The following is an 11,465-nucleotide window of genomic DNA, read 5'->3' on the forward strand; positions in this document are numbered from 1 at the left end:
CGGCCCTGTCCTTTCACTGGCAGTTGATACTGCTGATACACTTCAGCTGATTCTGAACTTACAGGTGGCATCTGAGACAAGTGAAGGTATATACCCAAATCAAAAAATTTGTTTTCTGACAAATTTCAGCTAAGTTGGAATTGACACTGTATAATAGAAATGCGTTTAAGCTAAATTATTCAAAATTTCTGGGCTCTGAAAAATACATGAATATTTTTCACTGGTGTAATGTTTTCCTCAGTGAGAACTCAAAACACTTTGAAATACATCATCTCGTAGTTTTTCTAAATTATCTCTAGAATTAAGAAATTAAGAGCATATTCTTAATTTAAGTATTTGTTTTGCCACCGTGGAAATACAGAACTTACACAGGAATTGTGTCCTCAGTATAGGCTCATAATATCATATCCACCTTTTTCCCTATCTGTATGTGTTATTAAGATTTTTAGGTCATTGGCAAATCAAGACTTTTTTGATAAATTTCTCCTATCTCAACATGATTCTGAATTGCATATGACAAACTCATGGGCCAGTATTAAAGAGACTTTGTATTTTTAATAAACCTCTGTGTATCTTAGTTAGATTCATAAAACTTGAATTTAGATATTGCATAAATGCATGTGTTTATTGTAATAGAGGGAATGTCAAGGTCAGTTTGATCTAATAATCCTAGCCAAATGAAAGTAACATCATGAAAAATGAAGCCCTGCTTGGAAACAAAAGCTAATTAAGATTTTTTTTTGAATGCCCCAGAGAGAGCAGTATACAGGGAATAGTCACAGTTGGTTTAAGACTGGCAACTCTGTCGGATGTGACAGCACATTCAACTCATCCCACGCAGACACAATCCGGCATCTGGGATGATAATTATTAGACTTCAGAACACTTCTTGGAAATTTTCCATGTGTTAAAGTGCTTATAAAAGCAGGCCTTCTGGAATTACCATAATTTTATATATTACTGACTGCTTTATCAATATTTATTTATCACTTTATTTCTGAGTTATAACTATTTCGACATGCAAAAGAGGAATACTGTAGATTTAATGAAGTAAAATTTTTAAAATATAAATATTTTTGTTTTCCTCTAAAAAACAAATCCTCTGATTTATAATGCCACAATTTAGAATTCTAATCATGTTACCTCTGTGGGATAATGCTGGTGAATTAACTCTCGTAAATAAAAAAAGAAAAGCATTGAGTTTGAATAATAGCATACATTTTTAAAAATATTTCATTTTTTTACCATGTAACAAATTTGAGGTGCCTTCCTTATAGAGTTTTAAAAATAAATTTAAGATATATATATATGCACACACATATAACATCTCAATACAACATTTATAATAAAAACTGTATTTAATAAGCGATTTTTAAGGTAAACAAAAAAAGACTAATTTGAAGCTTTAACGCTTAGTTTTCTAGATGGATTCTGCTCTATGTGAAATATGGTTGATTTTGTATTCTTTACTGGCTGAGAGCCAAAGTGACTTATTTAGTGAGGGAGTGGAACAGGTCCTGCCACTGTATGAACTTGGATAAGTTTCCTCAGTGTTCATCTGCTAAGTGACAAGAATTAGACCTCTACCCCTCATATGGTGCTATGAAAACTAGATGACAACATGTAAAGGAAGGATTTTGGACAGTATCTGGTACTGCTTTTTATAAGTACTGTTGCTCCTATCATCATTAATATTATTAAGATTGTCATTATCACTACTAAGTAAATCTGCCATAATGAAAGCTTGCACGACTCTGCAAACAAACATATCTAGAACACATCATGTTGTAAATGGTTCTAAATGTTGACTCAACCATGTAGAAGATCTTGGAGTATGTTAGCTTTTGAGAGCTACAGTTCCCCACTCTGTACAAGGGAAAAGCTCTTACTAAACAATTCAGATTGTTGTTGAAATCATGTATCTAAAAGCCCTGACCCATAGTAAATTCTTAATAAATAACATCTTTCAGTAAGAAGGAAATGGCTCAGAGAATGCTATTTTGGAGCTACTTTCTTGGGTCTTTCAAGTGTAATGATACTATACACAAACCTTTCCAGACTTAGTACGTGTATCTTTTGTCAAATGTAGTGAAAGGACACATGCATCATATTTTTATTACATATGTATCTGTACATATATATTTTTTCAAAATAAATTTGCTTTTATTGTACAATGAATTATTTCTGTCTTTGAAACAATGATCACTAAGAGGCAATGCTGACTTCTGAATGGAGTATTTGTCCAAGCATGTATGTTATTTCCCAGTTAAAAAACAAACTTTTGTCACTCATTTGCACATTTTGAAATTTCTAACCTGAAAGATATAGTCCAACATATTAATGTTATATAAAAGGATATTAAATATCAGAGAATTTATAGCTTGTTTAGGAAATAATAACTACTTTCATAGCCATTACTAGCTTTCTAATCATTGTGAAAATATGTAAAAACACATATAAACATACCTTATATGCAATATGTGTGTGTGAGGGGTATATACTCTAAGTATTATGAGTTTTACATTTTAACTTTGCATGTTAACTTTAGGACAGTTACAATGTCAACAAAAGTACAGACTCGTATAACATAAATAAAATTTTAAGCAACTTCAAGGTATACATTTAAAGGTTCTCAATTCTTGATCACTAATGCTTTTCTGCTGATTGACCCAAGATCATCCTTATACTATTAATTTAGTTCTTACTTTCTTCCAGACACTGTGCTAAAATCTTTTCATAAACACATTTAATTTCCTCCTTTGATGAATTCTCCTTTCCTATTATTTAAGCTTTTTTCTTAGGCCTAGATCCTATCTTTCCATCTAGATTTCTTTCCAGCATGTCAGAATCAGACTATATATAGAGCTAGTCTATAGCTTCTAGGGCTGCAGAGTATTGGAGGGAATTCAAATCTTAATTCAACATGTAGAATTTGAAGACATTTTAATGGCTATAAATATCTTATTAGACAGCAGCCTGACAAAAAGAGCACATTTTACAAACACATGTATATGTTACAGTAGGAAGATGTCTTCTTCTCAAATTTTCTTCCAATTCTATTCTCTACTGTCTCAGAAAATGTATCTATGCTCTTCAACAGAGACACAGTTTTACCATTGCCATAGTCCCCATGTTGTTTTATGTTCTAGACATCTTCATATAGTCCCAATATACTACTGAATGATCTGGTAGATTCAATTAAGGAAAGTCAAGTTTAAGCATAACAGAAAATGTGCTGATTCATATAACTGGGAAATATATTGTCTACAGCTCCAGGCACTGGATTTATGAAATTAATAATGTTGATGGTAGGCTTCTCTCACGTTCAAATTTTCTAACCATATGGTTGATGGAAAGGCTCCTGGCAGAGCCAGATTCTCATCCTAATCACTCTTCAGTGCAAGTTTGAAAGTGGCATTCTGTTGCAATGTGGAAATATTCTGGGGAAGACTCTGATTAACTTAATTTTGTCACAGATATTCCCTGAATGATTAAATAAATGTCTTTCTCCTTCCTGTATTAGTTACTGTAGTGCAAGGTGGTTATATAGTGATTTGTGAAGCCTGCATAAGCCTGCCAAAACATGGACAGGAGTGGTAGGTTCAGTTGTATTCAAAGATACAGAACAAGTTTCACAAAGATGAGTGGTTATGCTAATTAGCAAAAAAGGGGGGAGAAACAAAATGATGCTGAACACCTCAAAACAACAGATATCAAAATTATGAGATCACCTGATAGTAACATCCATGCTGATCTCACCACCCCAGTGTAAAGAATCTGTGTAGCAAGAATTCTAATTTTCATGAATATACGCTTCAGAGAGGGGAAGTGGTATCTACTAAGAGAGCTATGAAAGTGTAGAATGCTGAAATTAATATTCTAAGCATTTAAGTATTAAAAATATCATCATGTAAACAAATATTTTTTCAGATTATCACCCAAATATGGTTTTGTCCTTTAAAAAATTGACATGGCATTTATGATTATTTTTGGCACAAAGTCCAGCTTCCACTGATGCCTGAGAGTTTCGATCTGCTCTTCCTGATACCCACCCCTAGAGATTTTAGAGTGGCCTTGTAATCACCCACAACTGTCTAAGCCAATTTCCTGCAAACACTTCTTAATATGTATTTATTACTTGTTCTGATTCTTTTGTGGTATCCTGCCTGATAAAAATGTTGGTTCCAGAGTGATTCGAGAGGAACAGCATATTAAGAATTAGTTTTCTGAATTGTTCTAGGTTTTTTTAAAATTTCTCCTCTAATCTGATTACATTTGAAAGAACTAATGACTATTTTCAGTAGTAAAGGTGGTACTAGTCATCCATGGTATCATATGGCAATAGAAATGTCAAAATATTACCTTTGAAAGAAACTAAAATATTACATTTTGATATTGCTAATCAAATACATATAGAAAGTAATTCTCTGGATGACAGTATATTTGATACTTCAGAGTAGTCAAACTGCGCAATATAATAATGATATTGGATGGTGGTACCCAACTGCACTGGAGAAAGTGGGGCAAAAAATGATGAACTCAGGGCTTCAAATTCCCAGCTCAAACTGAGCATAAATGACCTGAAAGCTTCTATGCCTTGAAAAAAGCTTTATCTGCTGGAGCCATGAGACGGAGACTTCTAAAAGCCAAACTGAGAGTCTCGTTTCCTGAATGATAGGATTACAATGCAAATTGATTTCCTATCTTGTATGATGTTTTCTGTTAAAGAAAGAGCATTCATTCATCAGGAAGTAACTGAATCCAAAATACTCATATGGTGACATATAGACAGATATGAAGAAGCTGGGCACATCAAACCTCTAAATTCTGCTGAGTCTCCTTATCAATAGTAGCAGACTTTCCACTCCAGCTGAGAGTATTCAGTCTACAGAATGTGTAATGACCTTCCTGGGGTAAGTGACTAGAAGGCATTATCAATCCTACTTAGGGTCCACCCTAGCTCCATCTTTGTTTCTAGATATATAACTAGACTAAGTCTTAGTAGCTCCGAAAGGTGATGTACAAAACGTGACCCATAAAATGTTATCCTACATGTAAAAAGAATTGCATGATTATTTTCTAGTGTGGGAATGAATTGTAAGGGTGATGGAAGGAACAAAAAATTGGATCAGGCCAAATTCTTGGTAGAAATCTGCTAAACCAAGATTCTGGAGTCAACTTTTTTTTAGTAAAGGTATTAGAAAGGGCTGTAAAAGTTTTTGTTTGCTTGCTTTGTCGGTTTGCTGAAATATGTACCCCAAAGTATCCAATACTAAAAGGTGAAATTTCAGAACTGATTTGGAATGCCATAAAGAAGGGTATCTGAAAGCTTAGGCAGGTTGGAATGTTGAATGTTAGCACAGAGCAATCATGTTAACACATGCTCATTTACCATAGGAGGGCCCAAAGAATACATCTTTTACTATACATGTGAGAAATTAATTTTTGAAGGAAGTTCTAGACTCTTTGACATGTTTTATGCTCATTCTTCTATGTAGACCAGAAACTCAAGTGTGAAATGCTACTAGCAACCTGGTAACCCTACACGCAAAGGGGAAAATGAGATACTGAGGGGGCAGGGACTCCCTCATGAATAGAGAAGCTTTTCATGTTGGGAGGCTGCATTGATTTAGCTGTATGCAAATAAGGCTGCATCCAAGAAATATCAATTAGATTAGATGTACTTCAAAATGTATGTTATTATCTGGCCAGTGTGGTGGCTCATGCCTGTAATCCTAGGACTCTGGGAGGCCAAGGCAGGTGGATTGCTTGAGCTTCCGAGTGACAGAGCAGCTTGAGCAAGGGCAAGGCCCCCTCTCTTCTAAGAATAGAAAAACTAGCTGGGCATTGTGGTGGACATTTGACATATTTGAATTCAATATTTTTACTCTGAATTGATAAATAATAAATGAATAAAAGAATAGAAGAATGTCTTAAGATGATTGGATCACATGAAGCACATGTACAATATTGGCTTTTACCAATAATCTTTTAAACCTACAGCACTGTGATACTCAGTCACCTTCCTCTTTAAACAGCTAAAAAACAAACTAGCAATGAATTAGGCAGGTGTATTTCACTTTATGTATGGATTCTGAGAACCTTATGAGCTGGGTACTATGTGTTGGTTTTTTTTTTTTTTTTTTTTTTAAGATGACATGTTTTCCTGACTTTGTTGGTCAGATTTCATTTGGAGGCTCATAGTCTAGGACAGCTGCAGTACAGGAAAAAAAAAAAAAAAGAGGAAGGAATATATAGAGTTAAATTGCTGTTAGGATTCAAAACACTGAACACATCTACTATAAGAATTTTTGTATGAAACAGGGTCTGCAAACTTGGGATAATTGCTGATGGAATGAACAGAATTCGTAGAAAAGACATAGAATTAATACAGAAAATTCTGAGTCAAGCTGGAGACAGAGAATGAGATCTTTAGAATAACTTTTTGAAACTGGAGGTAGATGATGTAACAAGTTTTTGTTTCTATATTCTTACTTTTAAAAATACACATATTCAATGTTGACAGACAATTCTCCACTAACATCTCATTTTTCTGCATGTTGCAGAGCCTCTAACTAAACATATTTAAAGCAAAGTTAAGAATATTTCTACAAAGAAACATTTCAGGCTATTTTCTGGAGGAAAACAGCACAAGATGAGTAAATAGAATCCTCCAGGAATTGTCACCCCACATAAGCACCATGTTAAACAACTATGTGTGCAAGGAGCACCTACCAGGGGTACCAAGATGGAGGCATTGCAGGTCATCAGAGCAGTAACCGGGCACACTCAATGTGAAGGAAAGATGAGTGGGCTTATCCACTCTGCAAGATGAGAAGTTTCCTGGTGCAATGTTCACACGTGGGGAGGGCTCAGAGGAGAGATCCTAGGAATTCCATACTCCCACACAGATACTGAAACCCCAGCTGAAGCAGCACCCTCCCCACAGCAGATGTCCACAGTGCAGCTGCGTGGAGACTGTGCACCAGCCTGACAGCAGCGAGTGGGCACCAACGGGTCTTGTTCACTTCCCACCTTGGTTACTGCAACAGATGCCATTCTCCTCTCACCCCCAGAACACATACTCTGCAGAGGGACCACTACAGGTATGTCCCCATTTGCCCTGCTGGGCTGAGGACAGAGAGGGGAGGCCAGTCCTCACGTGTACTGTGACTCATGGACCCCTCAACCACCCACCCCCCAAGCTCGCCAAAAGATTCTAAGCACAGCGTGAGCCCAGTGGCCCTTAGCAGCATCTGTCGCCAAGTCATAACCTCAATAGGGCAGCCACTGCCACCAAGACTAGCAGCACAGCAGCTGCCACCATCAGGCCAGTTTGCAGGGGCACCCCAGCCACTGTGACTCACCAGCAGGACACCATGTGCCTCCCCAAAACTGCCGACTAGCACTTAACTGCTATAGCAGGACAAGTTGCCCTGCCACCAGTAGCAGTTACACAACCAGGCCAGGTACTAGCCAAGGGTCCTCCACTTGCCCAGGCATCTGCACTTGCCAGGGCACTGGACAAGGGACCAAGATTGTCTAGATACTGGGCAAGGTTCTGCGTGGACTTCAGTGAAGCTGCCCAATCCCCAGGATGCCTGGCAACCATGTCACTGCCACCTGCAGGCTGCCTGGACTCACTTGTTGGAAGCAGCACCTGTTAGGTCTGGTGGAGTGGACATGGGTAGCAAGGAAGTGGCTAGAGGCTGAGAATGGAACCTAATTGTAGCTAGTAACTAAATTGGGGTTGGGCACTGTTCCCTGGGGAGAACATATATAGTAATATTAAAACATCAAACAATGCAATTACTACAACAGTGTAAAGAAGAAAACCCCTATGGTTATTACCATAGAAACACAATAACTTTTCACATAATTTAATACCTGTCCATAAATAAAAATACTTTGAAAACTGAAAAGAGAAGGAAACCCCTTAACTTTATGAATGATGTCAATGAAAAAATTACAGGTAACATTATACTTAACAATGAAGTATTGAACATCATCTCTCCTAAGATTGGGAGCAAGGTGAAAAAACTCATTTTTATTACCTCTTTTCAGTGTTTGACTGTAGGCACTAGAAATTAGAATAAGGCAAGAAAAATAAATAAAACTTGTAGAGTTTGTAAAGAAAAAAGAGATACCATTTTATGTGTAGAAGACATGTTTGTGTTCACTTAAAAAAAATCTTAAGCTCTCAGAATGGGTGAAGATATTTGCAAGTTATGTCTCTGACAAAGGTTTAATAACCAGAATCCACAGAGAACTCAAACATGTTAGCAAGAAAAGAACAAGTGATCCCATCTCAGGGTGGGCAAGGGACTTGAAGAGAAACTTCTCTGAAAAGACAGGCACACGGCCTACAGACACATGAAAAATGCTCATCATCCTTAATCATCAGAGAAATGCAAATAAAAAACACTTTGAGATATCATCTAACTCCAGTAAGATTAGCCCACATCACAAAATCCCCAAACCAGTGATGTTGGTATGGATGTGGAGAAAAGGGAATACTTCTGCACTGCTGGTGGGAATGCAAACTAATACATTCCTTTTGGAAAGATGTTTAGAGATCACTTAGGGATCTAAAAATAGACTTGCCATTCAATCTTTCAATTCCTCTACTAGGTATATATCCAGAAGACCAAAAATCACTTTATAACAAAGATATTTGCACCAGAATGTTTATTGCAACCCAATTCATAATTGCAAAACTGTGGAAGAAGTCCAAGAGCCCATCCACCCATGAATGGATTAATAAATTGTGGTATATGTATACCATAGAATATTATGCAGCCTTAAAAAGATGGAGACTTTACCTCTTTTATGTTTACATGGATGGACCTGGAACATATTCTTCTTAGCAAAGTATCTCAAGAATGGAAGAAAAAGTATCCAATGTACTCAGCCCTAATATGAAACCAAATTGTAAGTACCCACACTTCCATATGACTGCTATAACCCAACTACAGCCCATGATAAAAGGGAAAGAGGATGGGGGAGGATGGGTGAAGGGAGGGTAATTGGTGGGACCACACCTATGGTGCATTGTACAAGGGTACAGTTAAATCTACTAAGTGTAGAATATAAATATATTAACACAACTAAGAAAAGCAGTGAAGGGTATGTTAACCAGTTTTGTGAAAGTATTTAAAATGGTATATAAAACCAGCACATTGGACCCCATCATTGCATTAATGTACACAACTATGATTTAATTAAAAAAAGCAACTAAATAACTATTAGCAGTAATAACTGAGTTTGAATCAATGTCATCAAACACAAAGTAAAAATGGTAAAAATGCAAAAATTAATTGTAATATTTAAACTAGCAGCAAGCTTTTATAAAATGAGATTTCTTGAAATTCATTTACAATTACATGAAATATAAAATAATCATAAAATAAACAATGATGTGCCAATTTCTATCATTGAAAACAGTTTAAAAAGACCTAAGTGAATGGAGAGGTGTGCATGATTTTCATGAATTGAAAGACACACACATTATTGTTAAATTCTCAGTTCTTCACCAACTAATCCATAATTTCATCACAATCTCAACTATAATACCAATAGGCATTTTTAAGATATGTATAAGCTCCTGACAGCCCACATTGGCTCCCTGAAGGGTTGGTCAGACATGGAGCCAGAGATACTCCTTATACCATCTATGAAGAAACTAAGACTGACACCGCAAGAGATTTATCACTGAGCCAAGACATCCAGGAGTGTGAAGCTCCTGACATTGTGACAACTGGAGAATCTTGCACAGGAAAGAAGTGATCTTGTACAAACATTTCAGCGGGCTAGTCACCCTGAGACTAATAATGATGGCTACTGTTTCTTGTCATGTTATGCCTGGGTCTCATTTGGACAATTGTAGTCCTACCCAATTGGCTAAAGACATTTTTGTCTTCTCTAGAGGAAGAGTCAAGCAACTTCTCTGACTAAAATTGTTTATTCATGAATTGGAAAAAGGGAAAAAGGAAGATATGAAGGGAATGGGCTGTGAGGTGGCAGGTTCCCCCACATCCCAGGAAACGCTCAGAGAGGGACCCCCCCCAACCACTTCTGGTCCTTCAACAACATTCTTTTCACCTCTGAGAAGTCAAAAGTAGCCCTACATACTTTCCTTATTATTGGCAAGTATAGGCGAAAGGCCTATATGCATCTGGCCAAAAAAGCCATTTGAGAGAGAGCAGTGAAAAGACTGTGCAGGCATACTTGTAAGAAACTGAGGCAGAATCCCATGTGGCCAGGTTGGTTGTGAGCCTAACACGACCAAGCCTTTGGCTGGAATAGCATTTACTGTGTTAAGGAATTAAGGTTGACTTTATAAGGACAATCAAGGCTTTGAGAAGTCCAGCCTGAAAATTCCTTATAAAAGGCTCCAGCAAAAAAGGCCTACATGGGAGCAGACGTTTGCACACAAATTCCTGTATGCCCCAGAAGTTTCTTTATGCCTTGTTTAAAGATCTGAAGTAACAGCCTCCAAACAGCAAGTCCAGTAAGGGAAGGTATTCAATCTACCTTGTTCCTCCGTAGCCTCAGGCATCATCAGATAAGAACAAAGAAGTAATGGCTAACAACATGTTCTCCTTATGTTAAATTGGGTTATGTTGAAAGGGTTATGTCAAATGGTGTATGTTGAGTGGATTATTGGAAACTAATCACAAGGTAGTCACATGATGTTTAAATGGATCAATGAGGTCATTGCTGTATTGTGCGCATGTACAAAATTCTCTTTATAAACCAAGTGCAAATAAAGAAGCTCGCTATTTCGCCTGAGCGAGCAGATGGTCACCTTTATTTGAAACATGAGTTCAATAAGTGTGCTTATTCTCTGCGACATTCTCCGCAAGAACTATACGGCAACAGGCAAACACACAGCTTTTCCTCCTTAAAGTTAATCTTTACCCCAGGTGTTACCATTTACCTTGTTAAAGATCCTTTATAAATAAAGCTGCTTCCACAGTTGGGTGCTGGCTGGGGCAGTCATCAGCTGCATCAGACCTGCCCACCTCATCCTAAAAAAAAAAAGAAAAAAAAAATGAAATGTGTAAGCTAATTCTAAAATTTCTATAGCAGTAAAGAAATTTTTCTGTGCAATTTTGAAAAATAGGAACAGAATGGAGGAACTAATACTATATGATTTTGATATTTACTATAAAGATAAATGTTAGATAAATAACAAAATAACAATTCACATTTTTTAATTTAATAAATTAAACTACATAAAATCTAAAACTTTTACTGATCAAAAGGCACTTACAAAAATAAAAAGAAATATTTGAAAAACATACACCCTGGTGTACAGAATATATAAAGAATTCCTAAAACTAAATGATGAAAAGAAAAACAACCCCATTAGAAATTGGCAAAATGATTTAAAAATATGTAGGACCTGAATGGTGTGACCCCTTTCCTGACCCATCATCAAGGTCACTCATGAAACTCCTATA

The sequence above is a fragment of the Otolemur garnettii genome, unplaced genomic scaffold (genome assembly GCF_000181295.1).
Source record: "Otolemur garnettii isolate 467f Iridium unplaced genomic scaffold, OtoGar3 scaffold00137, whole genome shotgun sequence".
Lineage (NCBI taxonomy): Eukaryota > Metazoa > Chordata > Mammalia > Primates > Galagidae > Otolemur > Otolemur garnettii.